Source organism: Hyperolius riggenbachi, chromosome 7 (genome assembly GCF_040937935.1).
Source record: "Hyperolius riggenbachi isolate aHypRig1 chromosome 7, aHypRig1.pri, whole genome shotgun sequence".
In the NCBI taxonomy this organism is placed as follows: domain Eukaryota; kingdom Metazoa; phylum Chordata; class Amphibia; order Anura; family Hyperoliidae; genus Hyperolius; species Hyperolius riggenbachi.
In genome coordinates, this window is record NC_090652.1 from 227,217,645 (window position 1) to 227,232,005 (window position 14,361).

The following is a 14,361-nucleotide window of genomic DNA, read 5'->3' on the forward strand; positions in this document are numbered from 1 at the left end:
CCTCCAATGTTTTCTTCACGCAGCAGAAAGTCTAGAACCGACCCTGCTTGTGTTACTTTTGCCACTGTAATTACTATGCCTACCAATTCCATATTATGTACCAGTGCCTATATTTTATGTACCATTGTCTGTATTATGCACCCCATGTTTTACAAATGAATAATAATGATAATAATATCCTGGGATGAACAGACAACGCGTATAATCTGGTAAATAGCATCTGAATTCAGGACCCTTGTGCTACAAGCAGGGTGCTGACCAGTAACCAAACAGCCACTATAGTGCAATGACTATGTAACACAACATGTGAATATCATTACATTTAACTGCTCATTTGCAAAACTCAATTAGTATTGTTGCTTAGTGGCTTGCTAATTTGGAGCAGGATGCAATAATTATTGAGAAGATATGTACTATGAATGATCAAACAGTTGTAAACAGCTGGAGTGTTTGCAGAAATCTATCCTGCAGGCGGTGTAACATAAATCCTGTCAGTTCGCTCCTGTTTTGTATAGAAAAGAATTTCTATACCCACATTGTGCCCATCCCTGCGCTCATGTGATTAGTGGAACAGATTAGAGAGCTGCCTGTGGCTACAGGAGGTGACAGGGAGGGAGGGAGCATGTGACACTCAGGGAAGGTCCTGCCCTCCTGCTTTTAACTCACAGTCTAGTTTCACAGTGTCCAGCCCAGACATTGCTCTCTGCAGCCAGTGGACAGGTAACGTTGCCCTAAACTGAGTGAGCCTATTGCTGGTTTACATGCTTTATGGAATCACTGTACTTTTGTACCTTTCTTTACACTCTACACTATGCAATGCTTTTAATAGAGCAAATGAGAACATTCAATCAATGAAACATCTGTTGGGAGTTAAGTCATTTTTCTATCATCTTTTTTATCAACTTTTCTTAAAAACTTATCAGACATCGAGAAAGGCTTGTTTATCGATAGGGCAGGGGTGACGCAGTGAGCGATTAATGGCTGCATAGAATTGCACTGCATTCATTTATAGCCGCGTTCCAAACTATTTTCAACAAGATTTCTACAAAAATCTCATTGAGGCCCCCTGCACACTGCAAATACGATTTGCAATTCTGATTTATGATTCCGATTTGCGATTCTGATTTTCACTGAATGCTAGAAACAAAAGAAAAAAAACGCAGTGGCAGCATGCAGCCCCTTGCACACTACATGCGATTCCAATTTGCGATTTTGAATCGTTCCTGCATGCTGCATTTTTACTGCATTCCTTCTTGTGTTGATGGCATCCAGGGAAAATCAGAATCGGATTTGCGATTTGCAGTGTGTAAGAGCCCTGCAGGACTTTTTTTAAACGCATCAAAAATCTAAATTGCATGTTAAATTGCATCGGAATTGCATGTAGTGTAAAAGAGACCTGTTGCCTAGTGGTGCAATGCAATGAATGGATCTGTATTCACCAGTCAATTTTCGATCAGGGAAATATTGCTTGTTTATGGATCGAGGATCCGTTGTTTAGTGGATACCTAACTTCAGCCATAGTTGTGTGTCAATGGTGATATATTGTTTCTGTGAACTCCTCTTATAGTGAATCTGGATAGATGGCAGGTCTTTGCATCTTTTGACGTTCATAGTCAGAATGAGGGGAGGATGGAGGACAGAAGGGATAGCATGAAATGTACTGTATGTATATGGTGAGCAGCTGCCTTGGCTGAGATAGTTCAGATGCTGTGTGTCAAACTCAGTGGCTTGACTGTTGCAAAGACAACATGAACGAGATAGACTGCATTCTAGCTTTGTATGTGAAGCAGAGAATGAAACCTTGCTAACTGTCAAAGAATAAATAGTGAGGGAAATTACTGTTTACTGGGAATAACCTCATAGGGGTTTATTTACTAAGGTTGGAGAACATTGGAAAGGGTTAAAGGTCAACTGAAGTGGAAAAAAAATATGGATACTGCCATATTGTTTCCATTTAAAGTGGACCTGTAATCAGAATTTCAAAACAGACCAACGCAATGCTTGTTAAAAATTGTAGGCAAACACAATACAATAATACTAGTTGCCTGGCTGCCTTGGGGGCTGCAGTAGTGTCTGAATTACACCAGAAACAAGCATGCAACTAATCTTGTCAGTTCTCACAATGTCAGAAACACCTGATCTGCATATGCTTGTTCAGGGTCTATAGCTAAAGGTATTAGAGGCAGAGGATCAGCAGGATAGCCAGGCAACTGGTATTGCTTAAAAGGAAATAAATAATGCAGCCTCAGGGGCATTGCTAGCCCCAAACATCAGTGGCAGGTGCACCGAATCTATTCTGGGGTGCCCTGGATGTCCCTCAGGCAGAGTCAGGCAGCGGGCGGCAGTACTCACCTCCAGCCACTTGGTCTCCAGATTCTGCAGACATCTACTCTTCTGGGCATCTCCCCCACAACACCCAGCATGCCCAATAGAGGCACCACAGCACCCAGCATGGCACAACACAGGGCATCTATGTGGGCATACTAGGTGCTGTGGTGTTATGCTTGGTGCTGTGATGCATTTATGGGGACATGCAGGGAGCTGTGGTTTTACTATGGGGCATGCTGGGAGCTGTGGTGTTTCAATGGGAGGCCCGTAGGAACATGGGAGTGACTTCACTAAAAGGTCAGGGAATGCTATGAGGGAACTGCCAGATAACCTGGCGGCAGGCCAGCGCGCCCATCAGAAAGCCAGACCAGCCAGCACATAAGCCAGGTAATTTTGCTTAGTTATGTTTAACCTTCTTACGACTGCGTCACGCCGATGGTCGTGAACGCGGCGGCTCCCCCAGGACCACAGAATGCCAATTGGTGTCAAATCCTGGGGGTGTGATTTGCTAGGGATCATGCATGCCGATGCACGCCCATCCCCGCTTTAATGACGGAGCTCCACTCCATTATCTGTCTCCAAGTGGCAATTGCCGCTAGGAGACTGTTAGATGGCGAAACCGCCGTCTATTTACATGGTACAGCTCTACGATCTATGGCAGCGCTGTACTGGGGACAGCCGCGCCACTCTGCTGTCCCCTGGAGAGGCTTACAAAGTGATTGGCTCTCATGGGCTGATGTCTATGAGAGCCGATCACTGTAAATGGCTGACGGGGGGAAGGAGGGATCTGGCAAAGAAAAATAATAATATTTATTACACAAAAATTTTTATAAAATTAATAAAAAAATAACCACTGCCCACAGAAAGCTCTGTTGGTGGGCAGAAAAGGGGGGATTCATTTGTGTGCACGTAAGTGTGGCTCTGCAGCAAGCCATTAAAGCTGCAGAGCCCTAATTTGTAAAAAATAGCCTGGTCACTAGGGGGTAAAGCCTGTGGTCCTTAAGAGGTTAAGCGACGCTGCCTATTTATGTGATATGCTGTATTTAAAGAAAAAAATTTGGATCAATAGAGAGGCGGACTTCATTTAACATTTTACAGGGCAGGTTTACTTAGACTGCTGTTAAGTTCATGTAAATTTGGCTCCATTCATGACCACACGCATATTCTGGTGCATGGCCACACCCATTTTTTGTCTGGAGCGCCCAAAAGTGCCCCGAATCTCTTAAGGTGGCCATACACTGGTCGATTTACCATCAGATCGACCAACAGATAGATCCCTCTCTGATCGAATCTGATCAGAGAGGGATCGCATGGCTACCTTTACTGCAAACAGATTGTGAATCGACTTCAGCATGAAACCGATCACAATCTGTGGAGCTGCCGCCGCCGCCCGCGGCCCGCCCGCCTGCATACATTACCTTATCTGGCCGGCGCGAGTCCGCCGGTCTCCGCAGTCTTCTTCTCCGCGCTCGGCTCCAGCTTCACTGAACTTCCTGCCGGGGAAGTTTAGACAGTAGAGGGTGCTCTACTGTTTAAACTTCCTGCCGGGACAGAAAGAAGTGAAGCCTGCCGGACTCGGAGCCCAGCAGAGAAGTAGCAGCGGTGACAGCGGGGACACGCGCCGGCGGAACAGGTAATGTATTGCCTCTGTATTGCATCGGTCGGCGGGCATTCGAACGCCGCTATCGACGCACTCCTGACCCGCCAGCGATCGAGCGAAATCTTCCGCACGGACAGGAACGACGGGAATCAACGGGAACGATCGATCACGGTCGGAATTTTGCGCAACGATTTCACAGCACATTCGATCACAGTGATCGAATCTGCTGTATATCGTTAGGTGTATGGGCCCCTTTAGGATCCTGATGGCAGCCTTCATATCCCTCTCACTCCAAGTATCCTTTATGTGATGCAGCAAGTCTTCACTGTATGTTTTTCAAAAGTTTGGTGACAGATGTTTGCACTCACACCTGGGTCTTAATATTATTATGTATTTATATAGTATTAACATATTTCACTACACTTAGAGTACACAGTCATGTCACTTAATGTCCCAAGCCAGACCTCACAATCTAATCCTTACAGTAATTTAGTGATGAGCACAAATTACGCATGATTGTAATTTCGCATCCTAATTCACAATTATGATGCAAAATCGTAATGCTAAATTTCAGGTAAATTAGTAATTTCATTTATAAATCAGGAACCGTAATTTAGCAATTTTGCATCATTTTCGCGTAATTTTGTGCCGACACGCTATCATGAAAAGGAATAATAATTTTTAAATAGTAATTTTTCTGAGTTTTCTCTAAAACTACAAGGTCTTTTTGAAAAAATAAATTGTCTTGTCCCTTCTCCTTAACGTACGTAGCAATTTTAGCCATGATAGTATGTATATATATATATATATATATATATATATATATATATATATATATATATATATATATATATGTATATATAGGGGCTTTGCTATTAACCGGTACTAAATTACACGGAAATGACATAAAAATTAGCAAAATTACAAATGGATTACACTAAATCAGTTAAATGTCCAAATCGTAATTATGAATGGCCGTAATTGGAAAAAATTAATCAAACTTTAGCGTAATCGTAATTAGCAGATTACGATCATCGCTACATTAGTTTCATGTCCTTATCATAGAGATCATAGACCAAAGGTAGCCATTCACAATTCAATCAAAACATTTTATTTTCCCAAAAAAGGTCAATTGTATATAATTCAAGATAATTTTCTTTTCCATAAAAAAAGGAATCGATGTAAAAAATTCTACGGATTTTACCACATTTTTGATTTATTGGCCATGGAGAAAGAGTCTCATAAAATTTTAAAATTTTTGAAAAACTAGTGCATTGCCTTAAAAGGAACCCGAGGTGTGAGACTTGTGGAAGCTGCCATATTTATTTCCATTTAGACAATACCAGTTGACTGACAGTCCTGCTGATCGTCTTCATCTCTTCACACCCATAACCAGTGTATCCCCAAAAACACCTGATCTGAAGGATTGATCCCTTTAGAAGTAACAGTCCGGCGCGCTCTGCAGCTCTGCCCCTCCCCCTCTCCCCCTGCAGGTGCTGCTCCCCTGTAGTTACTCCCCTGTTAGGCTGCAGGAAGTTTGTGCCTGCAAATCCAACAGCCCTCACATGCACAAAACACAATTTACATTTTATAATCCTTTTGATTTGGTGTAAATATGGTAATCAAAAGAGTTTTTAAACTAAATTATTATTTTAATGTAGCGAAGAGATGTTTAGTTTAATAGATTCATTGATATACCTCTTTAAATATTCAGTAAAACTCACATAACATCTGAAGTCTAATGTATTGTCTGATGGAGTGGGGAGATTAGACCTGACCCCGTTCAGGATTAATAGTTTGTTCTCCGTAGATCAGAAAAAGGGGTTACACACCTCTATTAAGGAAGGCGCTAAAAGGATAAAAGTAGCTAAACATTTTAAAAATAGTGGAGGTAGCGGTGCACTTACCTCCTCCAAGTAGACACAAGATTTTATTGATGTTATTCAACAAAGCAGTTTTATTTACATACTCCAAAGTGCAGTGCAACGCGTTTCACAGGATGACCCCATTTCATCAGGCAGTTAGACGGATGCAGGTCTAGATCAGAGCCAAGCGCCTCTGAGACACAGAATTGCTGGAGTGCTGTGACTTGCTCCTTGATTCAATAAACTTTCTGCCTGAGCTTTGCCACAGGAGATGTTTTCTCCTCCTATCCACACATGCGTTCAGAAACCAGCAAGTTGAAAAACAAAACCTTAAATGTAGCTAAGAAAAGTAAAATGAAACCCAATTAAGTTTGGAACAGCTAAACTAAATGGAAAACCTGCTCTAAGATGGTCAAAAGTTATGGTTAGATTAGTTGTATCCTCTTAAAGGACACATCCAAGTAAAAAAAAATAATATATACTTACCCGAGGCTTCCTCCAGCCCCTGGCAGCCGTTATGTCCCTCGCCGCAGCTCCAGTGTCCCTCCGTTGCAGATGCCCACCCTGCCAGGTCAGCATCTTCTACGCCTGCGCAAGAGCCTGGCCTCACTGCTCGTGGTCATGCTCCAGTGGCCAGGAGTGTTCTGCACAGGCACAGTAGTTCTCAACTTCGCAGAAGACTCCAGGCCACGTGAGCACGATCGTGAGCAGCACGACTGCACTTTCGTGCAGGCGCAGAAGATGCCGACCTGGCGAGGTTGCCACCTGCAACGGTGGGGACACCGGAGCTGCGGGGAGGGAAATATCGGCTGCCAGGGGCTGGTGGAAGCCCTGGGTAAGTAGATCTTGTTTTTTTTTACTCGGATGTGTCCTTTAAGGACCATAGCGAGTAGTGTGACATTCTGGTAGCCCTAACATCATTCAATAGTTATAGTAGTATATTAAAATCCTCAATAAACATATCTCAAAAATGGTCCAAAAAATTTACAGGCCTTGATCTCTCATTTAGACTGCTATCGGGTGCAATGGATCCCCTCTTCTCTTAGGCAGTATTTCCCAACCCTGACCTGAAAGCTCACCAACAGTGAAATCAGACATATTCACAGATGAGGTAATTAGTGTCTCCACATTGCTGCCTCTGTGGATTTCCTCAAACCATGCACTGTTGGGGGTACTTAAAGGGGCCCTTTAAGTCAAACAAAAAAATGAGTTTTACTTACCCAGGGCTTCCAATAGCCCCCTGCAGCTGTCCGGTGCCCTCCCCGTCTCCCTCCGATCCTCCTGGCCCCGCCGGCAGCCACTTCCTGTTTCTGTGACAGGAGCTAACAGGCTGGGGACGCGAGTGATTCTTCGCGTTCCCAGACACATTCGCACCCTCTATGCTGCTATATGGTATATGATATATGCTATAGCAGCATAGATGGCGCTATTGTGGCCAGGAACGCGAAGAATCACTCGCGTCCCCAGCCTGTCAGCTCCTGTCACCGAAACAGGAAGTGGCTTAAGTGTCCCTTTAAAGTGGAACTCCACTGAAAATAATGTAATAAAAAAAAGTGCTTCATTTTTACAATAATTACGTATAAATGATTTAGTCAGTGTCTGTTTGTCCATTGAAAAATCTTTTAAATCCCAGATTTACATTCTGACATTTATCACATGGTGACATTTTTACTTCTGGCAGGTGATGTAGCTGCTGCTTGCTGTTTTAGCAGTTGGAAACAGCTGTAAACAGCTATTTCCCACAATGCAACAAGGTTGACAGACAGGAAACTGCCAGGAGTACCATGGTTCTCAGAGTTTTTCGTGGGAGGGGTTTCACCACAATATCAGCCATACAGAGCCCCCTGATGATCCGTTTGTGAAAAGGAATAGATTTCTCATGTGAAAGGGGGTATCAGCTACAGGTTGGGATGAAGTTAAATTCTTGGTCACGGTTTCTCTTTAACCTTCTTGGCGGTAACCCCGAACGTAGTTCGGGGTAAGCCGCCGGAGGGTGCCGCTCAGGCCCTGCTGGGCCGATTTGTTTAATTTTTTTTTTGCTGGACGCAGCTATCACTTTGCTAGCTGCGCCAGCACCCTGATCGCCGCCGCCGCGCGCCCGATCGCCGCTATACGGTGCGGCGCGCGGCCCCCCCCCCCCAGACCCCGTGCGCTGCCTGGCCAATCAGTGCCAGGCAGCGCCGAGGGGTGGCCCGGGACTCCCAATGACGACCCGACGTCAGTGACGTCGGTGACGTCATTCCGCCCCGTCGCCATGGCGACGGGGGAAGCCCTCCAGGAAATCCCGTTCTTTGAACGGGATTTCCTGATCGGAGATCGCCGAAGGCGATCGAAGAGGGCGGGGGGATGCCGCTGAGCAGCGGCTATCATGTAGCGAGCCCTGGGCTCGCTACATGATATAGAAAAAAAATTTAAAAAAAAAAACTGCCGCGCTGCCTCCTGGCGTATTTTTTTATACCGCCAGGAGGGTTAAGGACTGGGTTGGAAAGCACTGCTAGGGATATATTTATTACTATTAAACTTTATTTAAAAAGTGCCAACATATTATGAAGCACTGTCCAATAAATATTGGAGACAATACAACATCAAACAATTTAACACATTACAACATTAAACAATGGTACACAAAATCATTAAACAATGGTGCACAGATTGCGAGTTAGGGATAAATATAGAAGATGAGTCACTGAGTACAAAAGCGCACATGGGGAAGAGGGCCCTGCCGAATATCAAACAATTTCACCTCAGGAAGCTCAATCCGTGCATGGAGAGCTGAAGCCAGTGCCAATCCTCCAGGCAAGTACACCAATCCTGCCGCCACACAGTGCAGAAATTTATCTCACAGAAGGAAGCACGCCGCTGGATTGAACGTGCGTCAATTTATTGCATTTCACGCACACTACATGTTACGGGAAGAGCCCTTCATCAGGTGTGACTTCCTACACCACCAGCAGCTATTTTACCATTTTCACGTGGGTTGTACAGGTGCTGACCACACCCAAGGGCAGGGTCCTGTATCTTAACTCCTAAATGTCTAAACACCCCAGTGTATCTTACATGAAACATTATGGCTTTATATCCAGGTACATCATCAATTTTCAAATAGGCTCACAATCTAAGGAGTGGAGAAGTAGGACACATTGGGTGCGGGTTGGGTGGCAGTTCAATGGAGGGGATTGGAGCTATGAATACATTTGGTATGCCATTGTAAATAGATGGGTCTTTAAGGCCTGTTTGATTGAGTTGAAGTTGGGGATGAGCCTGATGGGTGTCTGAAGGTAGTTCCGTAGAGTAGGGGCTGCTCTGGGGAAGTGCTGGAGCCTCGAGAGAGAGCAAGCAAATGGTGCAAGGGGCAGACATCCTTAGAGTGTTGGAGAAGCAGAGAGAGCAGGTTGGGGACTATCTCTGGATGAGATCTGAGATGCATGAAGCGGGGAGGTGTGGTGCATTGATCTGTATGGCAGGTAGACCAGTTTAAATTTAATTCTGAGGGGGACAGGGAGCCAGTGACGGGACCTGTGAAATGGGGCAGCTGAAGAGGAGAGAAAGGTGGAGTGAATGAGCCCGGCAGCTGCATTCAACAAGTAATTAAAAAAATGTTTTTACATACCACACTGCTGCACATGACAGTGGGTGTATGTATGTTATAAAACTCCAACCTATTTATAATGTAGCAGAGGGTTTTTTAGTGAGAAGCTCTGCTGTAATGTGTAGCTGTGTTCTGCTTCCTCATGGTTTGTATTGCTTGTGTTGGGGTTTCGGAATCAAATGATGTTTGAAATGGCACTGGAAACATTATGTTGTTTCTTCATTAGCCAGTATTTGGAAAACTTTGCTGTAACATTGTTTCAAGAGGAACTTTAACCAAGGATTGAACTTCATTCCAACCAGTAGCCGATACCCCCTTTTCCATGACAAATCTTAACCTTTTCTCGAATAGATCATCGGGGGGCTCTGTATGGCTAATAATGTGGTGGAACCACTCCCATAGTGTGATGTCATCACCATGGTCCTGACAGTTTGCTGTCTGTGAAACTCGTTGCATTGTGGGAGATAACAGATGTTTTCAACTGTCAAGCAAGCAGTATCTCCCTATGTGCATAGAACTCTCAGTAATTAACATTCCGCACATATCACTTGGCAGAAAAAAAGGTTCTCTCCACCAATTATAAATTTCAGAAATGTAAATCAGGGAGAGGAAAGATTGTACAATGGGCAAACAGTGACTAAATAATGTATAAGTGAATATTGTAAAATATAAGCAATTTTATTAATTATGTTATTTTTACTACAGTTCCTCTTTAACCATTTATGCCACGCGGACATGAGCTTCACAGCTGCTACAGCTGCAGAGATGCGCTAGGCATGTCCCTGAAGTTTGGGGGGCTGTGCAGGCGATCGTGCGGGCAGATGCCCGTGATCGCGATGTTGCCCGAAACAAGGGGGATTGGCACAAAAGTCCCCTGTGCCAATACGTACATTTCCACCAAGAATAAACACTGTTTTTGTTCGAAAACTGTTTATTCTTAAATAGAGCCGCCGCGCTATCCGCCGCTTTTTCCACCGCCGATCGTTAGATTTATGAATGGGAATAAGGTTTCCATTCATTAATCTCCCCACAGGCCACCCGTGATGCAGGCTTCCATTGAAGCCTGCGTCACTTCCCTAGTTACAATGTAGCAACACATTGTGCTTGATTCACAAAGCGGTGCTAACCCAGTTAGCACGCCTAAAAGACTTTGGGCGTGATAACTAGGGTGCTAACTGGGTTAACACCATTTTGCAAATCTGATCGCGCGGGACTTTGCGCGGTGTGAACGAAATGTTGCGGTGCGATGAAACCGGTGCACCCGATGCGTCTATAAGGTCGCATGGGGTGCGAATTTGTTAAAGTCGCACCCATGCGACCTTATAGGCGCAGCGGATGCGCCGTTTTCGTCGTACCGCGATGCGACATTTCACGCGCCGCGCGCAAAGTTTTGCACATGGGACTTTGCGCACGATCTCTACTTATCACGCACAAACTGTCTTTAGGCGTGATAAGGGGCTTTTCAAAAGAATGCTAACCGTTAGCACCACTTTGTGAATCAATCCCATTGTTTCCTATGTAGCTTAAAATTACATCTACTGACTTTAGGGAATAAAAAAAATGAATATGAATGTCAAGAGGGCATATTATTATACATTATGGGTTAAAAATTAGCGATGGATGTAAAACTGAAAAAATGTACCTTTATTTCCAAATAAAATATTGTCACCATACAGTATACTAGGGATATCATTTTAATGTTGCAATAACTGGGACAAATGGGCAAATAAAATGTGTGTATTTTAATTACAGTAGCATGTGGTATTTTAAAACTATAATGGCCGAAAACTGAGAAATAATGATTTTTTCCATTTTTACTTGATTATTCCCATTAAAATGCATTTAGAATAAAATAATTCTAAACATAATGTACCACCCAAAGAAAGCCTAATTGGTGGCAGAAAAAACAAGGTATAGATAATTTCTTTGTGATAAGTAGTGATAAAGTTATTGGGAATGAATGAAAGGGAGGTGCACTGAAATGGGAAAATTCCTCTCAACCATAAGGTTGAGATATGTTTGAATACGCAGTCATTTTTCTAGCACCTACATTGCTTAGAATGCTTTGTCATCTCAAGATTCTAGGCAGCTTCAAATTATCTTCCCTTATTAACCACTTCAGCCTATGGATGTTTTCACCTCAAGGACAGAAGCATTTTCCCCGTCAGCACTTCTCCCATTCATTCGCCAATAAATGTATCACTACTGATCATACGTAAATGATCTATGTCTTGTTTTTTTGCCACAAATTAGGGTTTTTGGGGATGATACTTGTTTTAAGTAATTACTTTATTTTCTATGCTTTTTATAGGGAAATACAAGAAAAAAAACACAATTCCTCCAATTCCATCCCCTATAGCTTTAAAATAAGCACTGTTTCTATAAATAAAACCCACACATTGTATTTGCCCGTTAATCCAAGCTATCACAACATTTAAATTAAATTCCTAGTACAATATATGGCGACGATATATTGTTTGGAAATAATGGTGTCTTTTTTTTGTCTTGTGTGAATTGTATCAGGTCAATAATTACAAGCCCTTATTCGCTAACATAACAATAATACAACAGTTATATCCTTTCATGACATACATAGTGAAAAAGCTGAGTCCCTAAGGGTCCTTTTATACTTAATATGTTGGTATGCATTAGTGTGCGTTAGTATGCCTTAGTATGTGCTAGTATGCATTATTCCTTAGCAGTGCATTGGGAAAAAGCTTTTAGTTAAAACGAGTTTAGTGGGAACTGAGCCATAGGAAAACATGGACATTACTTTGAAAATCAGTTTTCTTTCAGTTATACTGTAAATGAGAGCAACTGATTAAGTGTAAAAGGGCCCCAAGACAAATATTTATGGGTTGTTTTTTTTAATTGTTTGTATTTTTTTACTGTGATCGTTTGGTAATGGGGGATAGAGGGAGGGTTAGAAGGGTGTAACACCCGCAGTAATGGCGGCTGCGGACACTCAGGGTGTTTCCGCAGCCGCCTTGCCTTCATGTTCAGGGACCTCGCCCGTGCCTCTGGCGTCTAGTACGCCGACGACGGGTCTGTCGTTTGCACATAGAGTTGCCGTATCGCGCGGAGACAGGACCTTTATGCAGGGAGGAGGCGCGTCAGCTGACCAGCCGGTGGGCTGACGTCAGAGGAGGCTCACGGCACTCCGGATTGGTTGATTGTTGTGGGCGTGGCAGTGGAGTCTCCTCTGCTTCTTAAGTCTTCTCTGTTTACTCGTAACTTGTCTGCTTTTGCGAATACTTATGTGCTAGCGCTCAGACCTTAGATAGTATCCGGTGTGCTTTGATCTGGGAGGAAACCAGGGATTTCACACAAGACTAGGATTGTATACTGTTATTGATAGTCTATGTATGACTCTTGCTACCCTCTGACTCTGCTCTTGCTTATCGTTCCTGTACATCTGCCTATTTGACTCTGTTGCTGAACCCTGCCTGATATCTTACTATTCTCTTGCCTGTCGATTCTGTACTGTGCCTGCTCGCTCATTACTGATCATAGCCTGTCTGACCTCTCTACTCAGAAGTGAATCCTTGTCACTGGTGAGGTGATCTACTGATAGTACCCACCAGCTCCTCTGGTGGGGTGAAGCCAAACTATCAGTTACTGTGTTCTAATAGTACCCACCAGCTCCTCTGGTGAGGTTAAGCCAAACTAATCAGTTACTGTGTTCTAATAGTACCCACCAGCTCCTCTGGTGAGGTTAAGTCTAACTACTCAGGTACACTGTTCTATAAGGACCCACCAGCTCCTCTGGTGAGGTTTAGCTACTATTCTGTTACTGTTGCACCAAGCACTACATACCTCGTTGCTTACCTGCTATACTTGTATAATTGGTGATACTGCAGATCACCACATAATCAGGTATAACGTCTGTATTATGTGTGATTCTGCAGATCACACATAATCAGACATCTGTGTTGCTACACCAATCGTTACAAAGGGATTCACTTTATTAATTTTGTATTAAAATTTATCGATTGTATTTTTACTTTTTCGCAATCAGGTGGCGCTACAAACACTATCCTGGGATACCAGGAAATGTTCCTATTATGAATGGACATGGTCCCTGATCAGGGTTATGTCCATTCAGTCCAGGCACTGCAAATGGATCAGGGATCATTAGTTCCCCTTCACCAGTTGCCACTGCGTAAATGCCGCCGGTAACAAGTGGAGGGCGTGCTTGTGCACACACCTGCCGTGGAAACACTAGACGCGTATATGCCTCCAGATAGACCAGAGCGGCCCCTACCTGGACTACTATGTTCGTCCAGATAGGATTAAGTGGTTAATATAACTCTTTTATCCTTTTGTTATGTGTTTTATTTTATCTGATTTTGTCTAGGTCACTACTGCTTCACTGTGTAGATTTCTATTTTCAAAGTAACAAAAACATTTTGTTAAATATACAAAAATACTCTATAAAATAAGTAACAGTGTTTTAGTTAGCGCTGTTTTAGCAGTCCACTTGACTACTAATAGTATATACTTTTTAAATAGACCTACTTTGGTCGCACCCCAAGTACCAATATGGTGGTTCAGTATAGATCTCCTTCTTCCTGGCAAAATTGGCAGGTCTATGGGAGTTTAGAATTGATGATTTGTATATTCGAATATTGATATCAAAAAGTCAGAGTCATTCATCAGTAAAGCCTCAATTTTATTTAAACATTTCAAAAAAACTAAAACAAACTGTAACTACAACACAATGGGGTTCATCTCCTGAAATGAATATTGGGGAGCCTGAACGAGACATGATATTAGTTTAATTATTCTTTACTGACACAGAACAAACTGCTGACGTCCACAGCATGTAAGCAGTTATAAATAGAACAATTCTTATTATGTTTCATGTAATCAATTAAAATACTTTTCTTACAGTGTTACCTTTCCCGGCTGTTGTTAGGATGGTAGTTCTGGTGTTTAGCGAGAAACGCATATGTTCTGGCTTTATCCCCACCCTTACC

At 43.2% G+C, this 14,361-nt stretch overlaps 1 protein-coding gene across 6 annotated transcripts in view; it reads left to right on the forward strand.

The window, feature by feature from the left end:
• Positions 1 to 677: 677 nt before the first annotated feature.
• MLPH (melanophilin) overlaps positions 678 to 14,361 on the forward strand; it is a 117,451-nt gene continuing 103,767 nt past the window's right edge. For all 6 annotated transcript variants that reach the window (XM_068245334.1, XM_068245336.1, XM_068245338.1 and 3 more), the window contains exon 1: positions 678 to 720. The gene's annotated coding sequence lies outside the window, so the exon portion shown is untranslated. The remainder of the gene's footprint in view (positions 721 to 14,361) is intronic.